The sequence below is a fragment of the Schistocerca piceifrons genome, chromosome 4 (genome assembly GCF_021461385.2).
Source record: "Schistocerca piceifrons isolate TAMUIC-IGC-003096 chromosome 4, iqSchPice1.1, whole genome shotgun sequence".
NCBI classification, from domain to species: Eukaryota; Metazoa; Arthropoda; class Insecta; order Orthoptera; family Acrididae; genus Schistocerca; species Schistocerca piceifrons.
Window position 1 is genome coordinate 751,395,011 of NC_060141.1, and position 15,411 is coordinate 751,410,421.

The following is a 15,411-nucleotide window of genomic DNA, read 5'->3' on the forward strand; positions in this document are numbered from 1 at the left end:
CTTTCGTAAGAGTGATCTGTGGGATAGCGTGCAGAACCCCTATGATACGGTGACAGCGAATCATCAGCATAGTTGCAGCCGGAATGTGTGGGCCGGGGTAACTGACGAGTGCATTTCGGGACCAGCCTTCCTTCCACGTCGCCTAACAGGCCGGAACTAGCGGTGTTTCTTGCGGGTGACTTTGCCTCTCCTGCCGGAAGGAGTGCCATTGATGTTTCGGGGGGGTATGTGGCTGCTATATGATGGTGATCCAGCACACTTCCCCGTTAACCTCCGGACGCATCTCAATCGTGCATTTCCGACGAGTGGGCCCACTTGCACAGCCTGCTCGTTCACAGTGCGATTTCTGGTTATGGGGCATCTCAAATGTATCGTGTATGCAGAGCCCATTCCAGATGTGTAGACACTGTAGCAGCGTATTCATGCTCCCTTTGACGCTGTTCGCATGCAGCCTGGCCGATGTGAACGGGTGGGACAGACTATGCTATGGCGAATACACGCATGAGTTGAGACACATGAGAACTATTTTCAACACATACTGTAACTGTGGCTGCCGGCCGGGGTGGCCGAGCGGTTCTAGGCGCTACAGTCTGGAACCGCGTGACCGCCACGGTCGCAGGTTCGAATCCTGCCTCGGGCATGGATGTGTGTGATGTCCTTAGGTTAGTTAGGTTTAAGTAGTTCTAAGTTCTAGGGGACTGATGCCCTCAGAAGTTGTGTCCCATAGCGCTCAGAGCCATTTGAACCATTTTTTGTAACTGTGGCTGCATGGTACAGTGCATATTAGACCGCAGTCTCTAACATTGTATGACTGAATCAATGGTCTCTAGCACGGAAACCATGCATTTCCAGACGTAAGTTCATTAGACCTTTTTTGTTCAGCATCCTCTCATGGATCAATGCTTAGAGTCTGTACACAGGGAAAAAAAATCACCCTCTCTAATGAATAAAAGACTCCAGACGGCCTATTGTCCTGGCAGCGAACTGCGCCATCTGTCCTGCATAAGCCAAGTCTTTCTACAGGCAAGATGGTGTAACAAGATCCCTCACAGCTCGCAGCGTTGTTCCCAGCTTTCATCTGTGAAGCGATAGTAGCTGCAGGCTAAAATAGCAGACGTCTACAGAGCTGTCACAACACTGAGCTGTTGTCATACAGACTTTCACAAAATCGCATTACGTTATTCGTCGAGGTAGGCCTGCGAAGCTGCCGCGCCCAGCCCATTGTTGACTGTCAGAGATCAAATTACGCCGATTCAGCTACAGCAGTACGAGTTTTGCGCCACAAAACAGGGCGGGCGGGACGTATAGAGTCGACAAGCCCCCAAAACGTAAATATGATGTGCGTTTGAGTTTTTCAGTTCACACGTGCTGTCTGGGAAGCACATTGTGTGAAAAGAGATTTGATAGCTATAAATATTTTTTTTACAAGAAATTGAATGAGAAAATATACGTTTTACAAGTCTGACACACACACACACACACACACACACACACACACACACAAACACAAACAACAAAAACCTCAGTTATGGACAACCACAAAAAATTTTCGAAGATTCCTGCTAGTTTTATATAGTAAGTAAAGTATGGAACCTTATACAATCACTGTCTTGTTCTGTATAATTTGTTGTATCGCTAGTGTTCATAAGTAGGGGCATGAGTGTTTCAGTGACCATGTCTATTGTTTGAGTAATTTCAACAAGAGGTGTAGTGGGCGTGACTGGTGGCCCTAGGGAACGGTGCTGATGAGCGCTGCAAGGACGAATGACTTCCATTACAATCGACAGTTTGTGAACTACGACTGCAGTGGTGCTGTTGGTTTGACAATTCTATATCTGTGACGATTTGCAAAACTCTCATTTTGGTCTGCATAATGAGATCTGTCTGAAAATTTTTCACGGTTTTGAAGAATATGTCTATTTAATTCTCTTGTGGTGGTGATTTCGACAGCTCTTGCAGACAGGTTTTTAAAGTGGAGTCGGTTTCTTTCCTCTCGTTTAAATATTTGAGAAGCGCCTCAATATCCTTCTTCATTTCGCCCAAAGGACTTTGGCATGTGGCTAAAAGACGTATTCCGATGTTGGCTGAGATGTGAGGACGGGAAGTGGATCACACCCATCTGCTTCTGGACAGTTATCGTGAGCGTTGCTGCAGAGGCCACTCTGACGCTCCGCCGACACTTTACGGCAATTTTCCATTTTTCCAGTACGCGGTGGAACATATGACAAAATGCTCCTTTCATCTTCGACACATTCTAGAAATCTCAGCCTGACCTAGTAGCTGGCACTCTTCGTTTTTGCAGCAGAACCTGTGACACCTTTTTCTCCTTTTCTGTGCCTTCTCTGGTGATCGCGGATACTCCTCGCCGTCTATAGCGCTGCTCATTAGACTCGTACAGAACCTGCTTGCCTGTCATCTATGAGGTTAAGCGATGGTGCACTACGCGTTACGATCTGTGGCAAAACATCTCCACTATTCTGTCTCTGTTGACTGGACGGCGCAGTACACCGGGCTCTTTGAGTACTGCGCAGTGCAGAATTCCTGGACCCAGGAAAACCCGGCTATAAGGTGGAACGACAGGTTGACGGTCGAAAAAACACGAAATTTTGTTATTACGGAATTTGAACGTATATACATTGAAGAATCATTCCCGAAAATATTACGCGCGAACTCCAAGAACCAACGATACTGTGGGCATTTGAAGGCGAGCGTGCACGGCCCGCCTCGGCGTTAGAGAACCGTTTGCCACAAGTAGTTATCGATGCCATCACCCCAACTTATGTGATTTTGTGATAAGTTCCTATCGGACCAAGCTGGTGAAGTCATCGGTCCCTAGGTACTTAATCTAACATAAACTAACTTACGCTAAGGACAACACGTACACCAATTACCCATTCCTGAGGGAGGACTCGAACCTTCGACGGGAGGGGGAGGGGGGGGGGGGTGGCGAGGGGGAGCGGGTGAACCGTGACAAGGCGCCTGAGACCGCGCGGCTACAGCGCGCGGCACTGATGTTAGTAAAGCTGATTTGGTGGAGCGATGTTTGGGCGATTTTACTCAAAATATGAACGAAAGTCTTAATAGTCTCATTTGGAGGCACGCTCCAAAAATAACGTTCAGCCCAAGCTAAATTGTCAACATTGCTTCAAATTTCGCCGTATGCCTATTCAATGTAGCCGCGCAGGGTAACCATGCGTCTGAAGCGTCGTGCCACGGTCCGCGCGGCTCCCCCCGTCGGAGGTCGGAGGTTCGAGTCCTCCCTCGGGCATGGGTGTGCGTCCTATCTGTAAGTTAGTTTAAGTTATATTAAGTAGTGTGTAAGCTTAGGGACCGATGACCTACGCCGTTTGGTCCCATAAGATCTTACCACAAATTTAGAATTTTTTTTTTATTCAGTGTAGGCCATAGTCCATTAATGCGCGTGGCAAATGCCCTTCAAATCAAAGTCGGCGATGAAATGTGTCGATTCTTTCAAGACAGAGACGCCAGCATGGATGCGCTCAGTGACGACAAGAGCTTTGAGGACGAAAATGAGGGGGTTATCAGGTCGAAGTAGCGGAAAGCGGTCATCCACTATGCCCATGCAACAAGATGTGGAGCAAATACATTACTTATAATAAATAACAGCGTTTACTGCAGGTAATACTATTGTATTAATAAAAAAGACTCAAGATCTTTTGCAAAACAAAAGGTTAAAAAGAATATGGAAGGAGGTGGATGCGAACCTGCTTTTTCTGTTTTCACAGCGCATTACGCTGTCAACTATGCCACGTCTTCCACACATCGGGCTCTTCTTATATGATGCACACTGTCTGAAGACAATCTACAAATGCCAATATTGTTTAACGATGACAGATTATAGCAGAACGATGCGCTTTCGATGGATCATCGTTTTGCCGTAGCACTAAAACAGTATACAATCGTAGCACACAAGTTATGGCATTAAAAAAGTCAAACACCGGAAACATTTTTGTTTTAACAAATCGTATCTAGAGCGACGCGTTTTCGACAGGTCCTCCGGACCGGCACACAGTTTTAATCTGTCAGGAAGTTTCATATCAGCCCACGCTCCGCTGCAGAGTGAAAATACCGTTCCAGCTTATATTCATATAACGTACTCAATAAGGCGAAAAAACTACCTAATAAGCAATGTAACTGTGGTGTCACCGCCAGACACCACACTTGCTAGGTGGTAGCCTTTAAATCGGCCGCGGTCCGTTAGTGTACGTCGGATCCGCGTGTCGCCACTATCAGTGATTGCAGACCGAGCGCCGCCACACGGCAGGTCTAGAGAGACTTCCTAGCACTCGCCCCAGTTGTACAGCCGACTTTGCTAGCGATGGTTCACTGACAAATTACGCTCTCATTTGCCGAGACGATAGTTAGCATAGCCTTCAGCTACGTCATTTGCTACGACCTAGCAAGGCGCCATTATCATTTGCTATTTATCTTGTGATGCATGTACCGTCAGACCGATACCAATTATGGATTAAAGTTAAGTATTCCAGAAGCTACGTACTTTTTTTACTAGACTCAACTCCTTTAACTGTTCCAGACCTCACGCCAGCCTGCGTGAGCTTAAACGCGTGCCTTTCGGCTACCTCCTAGTGGCTTGGCTGTCTTGCCAAGTCACAACAGTAACTCCCCAGAATTTGACCGCTCCTGTATTCTGTTTGTGATGTACAGCGATGTTGCATGTCACTGGGCACGTTCCCCTCCACGGAACGAAAATCCGACACTCCAGATACTTCGTTTCGCGCTTCGCAGTGTAGTGGGGGAAACGTGGGACTCCACCGAGGCCCACGAGAAAGACAGGCCGCGGCGCGTACGTCACGAAGGTAGTCCTGAACTCGCTCGCTCGCTCAGCTCAGCACACAAAATGCGTTTCTAAACCTGTTAACTCGCAGCTGGCTAGAATGGCTTGCTTATAGCATTTAATCTCTTCTGCTGAACAGCACTTATTACATGCTGTAAGTGGTGCCTTATGCAACTGATAATCATTTTAGCATGTTAGTATTTTATTGTACACCAGTATAGCCGTAACAAATTACAAGTAGGCCCACGGACTTCCCATCATTATAGGACTAATAACAGTAAGATTCCATAACAGCGGATTCTAGTAGATTATTCAGTTTTCGTTTGTACAGACACGCCTAGTGACGAGTTAACAGGCGTACAAACGTAGTTTGTCTGCTGATTTGAGCGAGTGAGGCAGCGCAGGACTACCTTCGTGACGTACGTGCCGCGGCCTGTCTTTCTCGTGGGCCTCGAACTTCACGCTGTAACGTCACCAGATTCTCTGTCACTTACGTTTTCACGCCCCGCAGAGGGACAGCTCTAGGGTGCGCACATTCGCGACGAGCACGCTTCGAATCAGCACGCCAACACCCAGGGGTTTGCTCAGTCACACAACGCCAACGCCGGGACTGTTACTTGGAACGGCCACAGCTGTCTGCCACTCCTCTCCTTTGTGCAATTCAGTACGAGGCTGCCAGCGATCGCGAGCGGTTCAGCTGCTGCTCGGTCTGCCTTGCCGTCGCGTGGCCTAAAGCGGAAGGCAGTCTGTACGTACCTGCTCGAAGGGGTGACGCGGCGTGACCGGTTCAGGTGCTAGACGTTCCCCAACACCCTGAAATGAGAAATCGCACTTTTATTCATTTCCTCATACTGGAAGCATCACAAGTATGATGCGCTGTACATAAAAGGAACATAAAACCCCAACGAAGTAAGAGTACAACGCACGCATTGAGGGTTCCGTACGTACTTAGTTTTGCATGCGGAGAGTTCATCCTTTTAGGGTATAGAGAATCTCAACGACATTTGCCTAACGTAGATATCGATACCGGGAAGATATTGGTTCCGGAAATTCCAAGGCCATATCACAAAATCTCTGCCGCAGTTCTCCAGACCAGTCCATATTTTTAGATTTCCAGAAGGCTTTCGACACCGTTCCTCACAAGCTTCTAATCAAACTGCATGCCTACGGAGTATCGCCTCAGTTGGGCGACTGCATTCGTGATTTCCTGTCAGAAAGGTCACAGTTCGTAGTAATAGACGGAAAGTCATCGAGTAAAACAGAAGTAATATCCGGCGTTCCCCAAGGAAGTGTTATAGGCCCTCTATTGTTCCTGATCTATATTAACGACATAGGAGACAATCTGAGTAGCTGTCTTAGATTGTTTGCAGATGATACTGTCATTTACCGTCTTGTAAAGTCATCAGATCACCATAAAGAACTGCAAAATGATTTAGATAAGATATCTGTATGGTGCGAAAAGTGGCAATTGACCCTGAATAAAGAAAAGTGCGAAGTTATTCACATGAGTACTAAGAAAAATCAGCTAAATTTCGATTACGCGATAAGTCACACAAATCTCAAGGCTGTAAATTCAACTAAATACTTGGGGATTACAATTACAAATAACCTTAATTGGAACGATCACATAGATAATATTGTGGGTAGAGCAAACCAAAGACTGCGATTCATTGGCAGAACACTTAGAAGGTGCAACAGGTCTACTAAAGAGACTGCTTACACCACGCTTGTCCGCCCTATTCAGGAGTATTGCTGTGCGGTGTGGGATCCGCATCAGGTAGGACTGACGGATGACATCGAAAAAGTACAAAGAAGGGCAGCTCGTTTTGTATTATCGCAAAATAGGGGAGATAGTGTCGCAGACAGACATTGGAGTGGCAATCATTAAAACAAAGGCGTTTTTCGTTGCGACGGGATCTTCTCATGAAATTTCAAACACCAGTTTTCTCCTCCGATTGCGAAAACATTCTGTTGACACCCACCTACAGAGCGAGAAATGATCATCACGATAAAATAAGAAAAATCAGGGCTCGCACGGAAAAATGTAAGTGCCCGTTTTTCCCGCGTGCCGTTCAAGAGTGGAACGGCAGAGAGACAGCATGAAGGTTGTTCACTGAACCCTCTGCCAGGCACTTTATTGTGAATAGCAGAGTAATCACGTAGATGTAGATGTACTCCTGATATACAGTAAGTTCCAGAAGAAAGTGTACGCCGTTATCTATATGAAATACAGCACACTATTATAAATATATGTTTACATGAAAAAACATGTTACTAATTTCACAATTATCTAATAGTTAATCCAATTGCCGCCATTCTCGATTATAACGTGGCACCTTAGCCCTCTCCGGTAAATCATCCACCTTTCCAACTTCTAAATATCGTCTGACCCACTTCGCAACGAATGTCTTTGACTTTCTAAGAATTTCAGCAGCAACTCCACATGAAAGATTTGGTCCCTTTGGACGATTTACAAGGAACACTGACTCGTGACGCTTCAGATATTTTGCACTCATTTTGAGCTGCGCCGACAAATCAAGATATTCAACTCTTTCACTTTATCTGTATGTACTGTGCAAAAGCGCATTGAGTACAGATTTGAGACCACTCCACGCTGCCCTCCAATACTAAATTGGTGATCCCTTGATGCCTCCGAACGTGTCCTACCAGCCGATCCCTTCTTCTGCTCAAATTGTGCCACAAATTCCTCTTCTCCCCAATTCTATTCAGTGCCATCTTATTAGTTGTATGATCTACCCATCTAACCTTCAGCATTCTTCTGTAGCACCACATTTCGAAAGCTTCTAGTCTCTTCTTATCTAAACTATTTATCGTCCAAGTTTCACTTCCACACAGGTCTACGCTCCGTACAAACACTTTCAGAAACGACTTCCTGACAATTAAATCTATATTCGATGTTAACAAATTTCTCTCCTTCAGAAACGCTTTCATTGCCATTGCCAGTCTACATTTATATCGTCTCTACTTCGACCATCATCAGTTATTTTGCTCCCCAAATAGCAAAACTCATCTACTACTTCAAGTGTCTCATTTCCTAACCTAATTCACTCAGCATCACCTGATTTAAATCGACTACATGCCATTATCCAAGTTTTGCTTTTGTTGATGCCCATCTTATATCTTTCTTTCAAGACACTGTCCATTATGTTCAACTGCTCTTCCAGGTCCTTTGCTGTCTCTGACAGAATTATTAATCATGTAATTAGGACTGATCTTTACTTCAGTTTCCCAACCAAAATAAACAAAGTACATTAACCTAAATTTCCTCTCCTGTTCTTCATTTGGACACTTCCCGTGTGGTGGGACGGGGGAGTGGGTGTACACTTCGGCTTTCTGTCCAGAAGGAGCAGGGTTCGGTTCCCAGAAAGGGCACCACCATTTCTGAATTTCCCGCCATTTCCCGGGAGAGGGTGCAATGGGACGTCAGCTTAGCCTTGGGACAAAGAAATTCTCACCATTTTTGAAAGTTTCACCATTTTTTTTAATTTCCCGGCAAAATTCGATATCCCTGCCAATAGGATAGGTAGGGGAGCGGGAAAAGGTGGGGTGGGGAGAAGTAGTTGGCGGGGAGCCACGTGCCGTCTGGGGAAAACACCTGACGTCATCAGGATGGGGGTAACTAAGATCAATTTAATTAATTTGCATATCAAACTGATAACAAAATTGGTGTGGTCTGCCCTTGCCCTACTACTGTGACGTCCATGTATTAGATCTTCCATCATTTCTCGTGAAAACGCTTCTTGCCGTTCCTGAGCCGACAACATCCAAGTAACCGCTTTGCATTGGCCGCCACATACCACACCGCTGATGGAGAGATTGAAGGTCTCCCAACACCAGTATATCTCGCACAGCTTGTCACATCATCGTCACTGCTACGTGTGAAGGCCATCCGTTGTCTCTGTTGCTGATCGACACTGCAGGCTCTCGTGGATGCCAGGGCCTGCCTGCCAGGATCACCAGCTACACTACATCCGACAGCGGCGTATGCTCCAAAGGGTCAGAGCGGGTCATCGTCATTTTCCAGAGTGGGATCAAGGACGCTCTAACGCAGTGTGGGGGCATAAACTCACGCTATGGTTCGCCTATAGACTGCAGGCGTCAACCCGCAATGCTTGTAAGGAACTGTTGGAACAGGAGACAGCGAAATTTCAACGTGTCACTGACGCTGACTGCCACAGAACTGAATGAATAAATATTAACTAAGTAATTATGTTTTATTAGTGGCGAAAGACGCTCTGCGGGTTCCAAAACATCATCTTGACGACGTAGATGTGTCTCCGCTCGAAACATATACACTGCTTACATCAATAAGTGAACTCTTAACGTTGTTGCAGTGCTTCGCTAGAGGGTGCGAAGCAGCTGTTCCCAAATATATCCTGTAATACAGTTCCACTTGTCACGTTTCAAATCTACGTAGGCGTAGTCTTCTGATGGTTCAAGGCAGACAAATGGTTCACCCCGAGAACGCGAAGAGCTGGGTGGATGTTGCTTAGTCCTGGTCGGTACGGCTTTGTTGCTCGGTGAGTATAGCCGCTACATCCTGTGCATGACACAGTTAATCTATATTACTAAACGCGTAAAGCGGTTGCAGGCTCCAACTGAAGGTTGCCAGTCTGATGGTACCAAAAATTTCATTAACAATCTTTCATATTTTATTGACCAATTTAAAAAATTTGAAATGCTTTTATATCCTACTCATTAAGACGTATAACCTTACGTTAAGGATTTAACAACATAAGGTTAATATTTGAGAATGAGAGCTCTTATCGACTCCCGAGGAACTTTACACACGACTTGAAATCTTTTCTAAGGTATTTCTCGCAAGACATTTTCCAAACAGTATTCACATATACCGCAAATGTGCCTACCCAGTTATCAATGCATTAGAAACAACAGCCAACCAGTTGTTAAATACACGTTTATTAAACCTTGACCGGCCGGCCGTAGTGGCCGAGCAGTTATAGGCGCTACAGTCTGGAACCGGGCGACCGCTACGGTCGCAGGTTCAAATCCTGCCTCGGGCATGGATGTGTGTGATGTCCTTAGGTTAGTTAGGTTTAAGTAGTTTTAAGTTCTGGGGGACTGATGACCTTAGAAGTTAAGTCCCATAGTGCTAGGAGCCATTTGAACCAAACCTTGACCATGGTTTCGACGGTTTTAAAACTGTAAGTAGGCTGTTCATGTTTTCTTATTGGCAACATTACGTAGCGCTCTGTATGAAAATCACTGGCTGTGCTGTGTGCAGTCTGTGGCTAGTTTGCATTGTTGTCTGCCATTGTAGTGTTGGGCAGCTGGATGTTAACAGCGCATAGCGTTCGGCAGTTGGAGGTGAGCTGCCAGCAGTGGTGGATGTGGGGAGAGAAATGGCGGAGTTTTGAAATTTGTAAGACTGGATGTAATGAACTGCTATATATATTATGACTATTAAGCTGGCAGTAGTGGCGCTCGCTGTATTGCAGTAGTTCGAGTAACAAAGACTTTTGTGAGGTAAGTGATTTGTGAAACGTATAGGTTAATGTTAGTCAGGGCCATTCTTTTGTAGGTATTTTGAAAGTCAGATTGCGTTGCGCCTAAAATAATGTGTGTCAGTTTAAGCACAGTCTTGTATAATTTTTGTAAGGGGAAGTTTCATATGGCGACCCTGTCAGGATACCTCACTGGAATCTTCTGATTTTTTCTTGTAGTTTGTGTAATTAGCGTAGCTTTTGTTTATTGCTAGTGCGTAATTGTAGAGAGAATCTCCTTTGTACTTGCAGTCTTTCATTGTTGTTGTGGCATGCATGTAGATTGCACCAAGTATTTTGCAGCTGCCCTTGCAATTAACTAGATATTATTTTCAGTGCTATGTTAATGTGTTTTATTATTTTGCTCTTTAAATTGTGCTTATCGGTGTTGTCATGTGAAGTACTGTGACAATAATGGCGTGTGAAAAACGTAATACTAGGATCCAAAGTAAAATGAGAAGTGACAGTGAAGACGAAAGCAGCATGTCAGCGCCACCGTGTAATGAATTAACTAATGTTCAAACTAGTGATTTGGTGGTGGTGGTGGTCAGTGTTTAACGTCCCATCGACAACGAGGTCATTAGAGACGGAGCGCAAAGCTCGGGTTAGGGAAGGATTGGGAAGGAAATCGGCCGTGCCCTTTCAAAGGAACCATCTCGGCATTCGCCTGAAACGATTTAGGGAAATCACGGAAAACCTAAATCAGGATGGCCGGAGACGGGATTGAACCGTCGTCCTCCCGAATGCGAGTCTAGTGTGCTAACCACTGGCCACCTCGCTCGGCTAGTGATTTGGTAATTGTGCATAGGGAAATGGAGCGGGTGGCAAATAATGGCATAGACAGTGAAACAATTAGTGAACAGGGAAGCGTTATCGATCGATCGGTTGGCAACAGCTTGTCTCAGGAATCCGAAATGACAGGACACAGTCTTGCAAATACTGTGGATTCAGGTTTTGCGCCCTCACCGTTTTCTCAAATAAGCCAAGACACATTTTCTGCTTTTCAAAATGCGAATATTGCCGGTTAAAATGCATTGCCAAATAGCACTGAGGAACATGTTTCAGACACCAGTGCATTGTTATTACAATTAATGCAACAAATGGGACAAAAGCTTCAAAAGTTAGACATAATGGAACAAAATCTTCAAAAGTTAGACACAATGGAACAAAATCAGAGACAAACACAGCAAAAGCTTCAAAAGTTAGACACAATGGAACAAAATCAGAGACAAACACAGAAACAGTTAGCCACAATGGAACAAAATCAGAGACAAAAACAGCAAAAGCTTCAAAAGCTAGACACCACACTTGAACAAACACGTGAAAATTTAACTACTGAGTTACATAACATTGAATCGAAATGTCAAAATGTCTGTAATGACATAAAAACACAGATTTGTGAGCATTTTCAACCTATTTTTTCGCGGCATGAAAATGCATTACAGAATCACGAAGCAACCATAAAAGAACTGCAAACTATTGTTCATGAAAATCATGAGACCTTGCAAGCTAAAACTGACTCAGTTGCATCTACCGATTCGGTTACGCAACTTGCAAAAACTCAAGAAAACTTAAAGGACACAGTAGATACTCTAAAAATTGGTTCAGAAAGACACATGGAGGAAATTAGTTCATTATCAGAGAAAGTAGTTGAACTTTCGGATCAGCTAAATAATTTATCTACGAAGGTAGATGATAATCTGAATGACACAAAACCGGTAGTCTTTAATGACACAGAAGAGTGCCAACAAATTAGGAAATTCAAACAAAATCAGAATCAAATTAATACGCAACACCAAAGAGAAATCCGGGAAGTACAAGATCAGCTGACACAGGTAATACAAGAATTACGTATTTCAGAGGACACTCGCGCTCCAATACGGGAAGAGGGACATAGAAATACGGAACAGCCACAAAATAATAACACAGGGCACTTCGGAAATTATGAAAGAAATTGGCAAGGTACACCGAATTTTGAGATGGAACCGCCGAAACGACGTAACAATGACCGACATACGACTCGCCGACATGATCATTTTGACTATAAGCTGTTCATTACTACACGTAAATTCAAAACATTTAAGAATTCTGGCAACAACATTCATCCACAAGCGTGGCTTCATCAATTCTCTCATTGTTTTCCTCCCAACTGGTCATTACAGCACAGATTAGAATTTATGTGTGGCTACTTAGAGAATGAACCAGCTGTAAGAATGCGATCGGTCATTCACCACTGTCACAGTGAAGGAGAATTTTATCATGCGTTCCTCTCAGCATATTGATCTCAATATAAGACCGAGTAAAACATAGCATCATAATGATGAAACATTTCGAACAATCTGAATTTTCCAGCCTTGTCAAATATTTCGAGACATGTTACATAAGAATCAGTACCAGTCAAACCCATACAGCCCCTCAGAACTCATCCGCATTTGCTTAATCAAATTGCCTGAACATTTACGACATATTATTTTGGCGGGACGTTGGAAAGACGACATTGAAGCTTTACACGGACTGTTACAAGAATTGGAAATTGACACTGACAACCGCAGAACTCGAAAACAGGAGCACAACAATTACAGGTCACATCCGTCACAATTCCGCGATGACAGAAATAATAACTGGACACCCATATGGCAACCGTTGGCAGAGTAGTAATAATTACAGAGAACAATCACATTTCCATAGTAATGAATATGACAGAGATAACCATAGAAACAGACAATATGGGAACCAAAATAATTATTATCAAGGGAGACAGAATAACTTGAGACGGAATAGTTCAACGCGCAGTTACGATTCAGGGAGAAATTCTGCACCACATGACCGACAAAAGAGAAACTATGGTATCTACCGACATGACGACAGACGATATAATCATAACGACAGACCTGAATTTCATCAAAACTGGCGGGATTGAAACAGGGCAGGTCCGTCTCGACAAGGTGAATTTGTAGAAGTTAGGTCTCCTAATACTAATAACCACGCGCACCAACAAAGAGACAGACAATGACTCGCACCGCAGGCAGCCACGTGTACCGGCTGGCTCAGAGAAAAATAACATAGACGCTAACCTTGAGAAAAATTTTAGCGTTTGTTACCGACGTATACGACATGATAATTGCTTTGAAGTTGAAACTCTACGCACTAGAAAGGGTAAAAGATTCTACCACATTGCACATGTAAAACCGTTTATTGAGAGATAATCTGTTTTTTACCTTAGTCTTTGCTATAAAATTTTTCACTTCACGTTACTAGTACTCTTTGTCACACTTAGAAACTGTTAACATGCAACTATGTTTTAAAGTTAACTACTCAATCTAGAACTTAGGGAACTTATTTAAACAGAAATTACGAATGCATTGTTATAGTGAACAGACGACACAGTGTTGTTATTTGTACATTTTTGCTTGTTAGTTGCACGATTACATAACATAATAAGAACATATACTGGTAATGAGATTTTAATGCAACATTTTGGTTTACCTGAAAAGATATTCTTTATTTGAAGTACATTCTGTGAGATTGAAGATAACTTAGCATTTGATTTCTTTGATAGCTACACGATTATATCACGACGCTACTAAAACGTACACAATTTACATTATTGTTTTTGCGGTGTATCTGTTTTATATCTGCACAGTTTTTCTGTATTATTCTGGAAAGTAAAACATGTTTTAGCAGTAACTTTGTGGTATAGCTACAATGAGACAGCGTTTTCCATAGCACAACAATATGTTACAGTACAGTACTTACTTCATCACGGCAATAAGAGTAATAACTACGATATCTATAGGCAAAGCATTTCACTTTTGTTTATTACGAGGTAAGTACATTGACTTCTACATAACTTTGCTTACAGACGACGATAATTACGACTCTTGGCATATTTTTTACTCTTAAGTAATGACAGGGATTATCTTACAACAAGACGCACAATCTAGCGCTACAGTACACGTGTTTGAGTGATTAATTTTGTACTTAAGACATTTATTTTTAAAGATTTTTGAATACCAAAGGTACTACGGTTTTCCATGATACATTTCATTCCATTTCTGTAATCTGTAACACCTGAGGGTATAATTACATTAATCCTCAGGGCGTACATGCCTACTTTGTGTACCATGTGTTTGGCAAGCACAAGCAGCCCTAGCTAATATGGTATTCGCTTATACAACTTTACACATCGGTACCATATTTCTCTAACACACAAATTACACAGCTATCTGATCATTTAACTGAGAGATAAACTTTTTTTTACTACATCAGTGACACATCTTTACGCAATTACACAGTTGGGTAACTTCACACTTACGAAATTGTATTTTGTCTGTACTTTGTGAACTGTTCATATTTTTTCGGACCCATTGTGATATTATGAGAGCTTTGAATGATATATTTGGTATGGGATCACGATTTTTAAAGTACATTTGAGGCAGATGACACTTTTGACATGAGCAGAGAATTTTTTTTAGGTTTGAAATTATTGGAGGAAGCTACGACGATTTTGAGAGTTGACTGAGGTGTTACGATGTTATTATTATGATGACTATATGTATTATGCTGTTGCGGTACGTTTATGATCAATAAGCTGATGCTATATGAGTTATTTGATTATGCTACGTATCTGTTATGATGAAATATTGAAGAAGTGTCGACGAATAAGATAAGGAATAATGAGTAGTGGTTAGGGACTCTGGTCTGTGAAAAAGGTTGTTGGAAACCAAGAATCGTACTTTAAGAGTTATGAAATGTATGTAAATGCGTGAATGTATTTTCAATGCCGACGAAAATTTTTTGGACACTGTTATATCAATAGGATTTTGTTTCTACAGATTTGTAATGCAAATTCTTGGCCTGTGAAATATTTTTATATGAGACTGTCACTGTAGTGGAAACTGCTGTCGTAAATATTTCGGTAAGAAAGTTAGGTGACCACCTTCATGTAATGTGTCATGGGCACCCAGTTGCGCGACAGACGCCTGGAAAAAAGCCATTAGTGTGTGCCTTTCAGAAGCACAGGTGGAGAAAAAAAAAAAAGGAGGCCGTTATACTTGCTATTGACATTCC

The 15,411-nt window shown here is 43.2% G+C and overlaps 1 protein-coding gene across 1 annotated transcript in view; it reads right to left on the reverse strand.

Annotated features, from left to right (window-relative positions):
* The window catches only part of LOC124795084 (adipokinetic hormone/corazonin-related peptide receptor variant I), a 1,108,661-nt gene that overhangs the window by 777,159 nt on the left and 316,091 nt on the right, over nucleotides 1–15,411 (reverse strand). The window contains exon 2 of the mRNA XM_047258905.1: nucleotides 5,573–5,629. The gene's annotated coding sequence lies outside the window, so the exon portion shown is untranslated. The remainder of the gene's footprint in view (nucleotides 1–5,572; nucleotides 5,630–15,411) is intronic.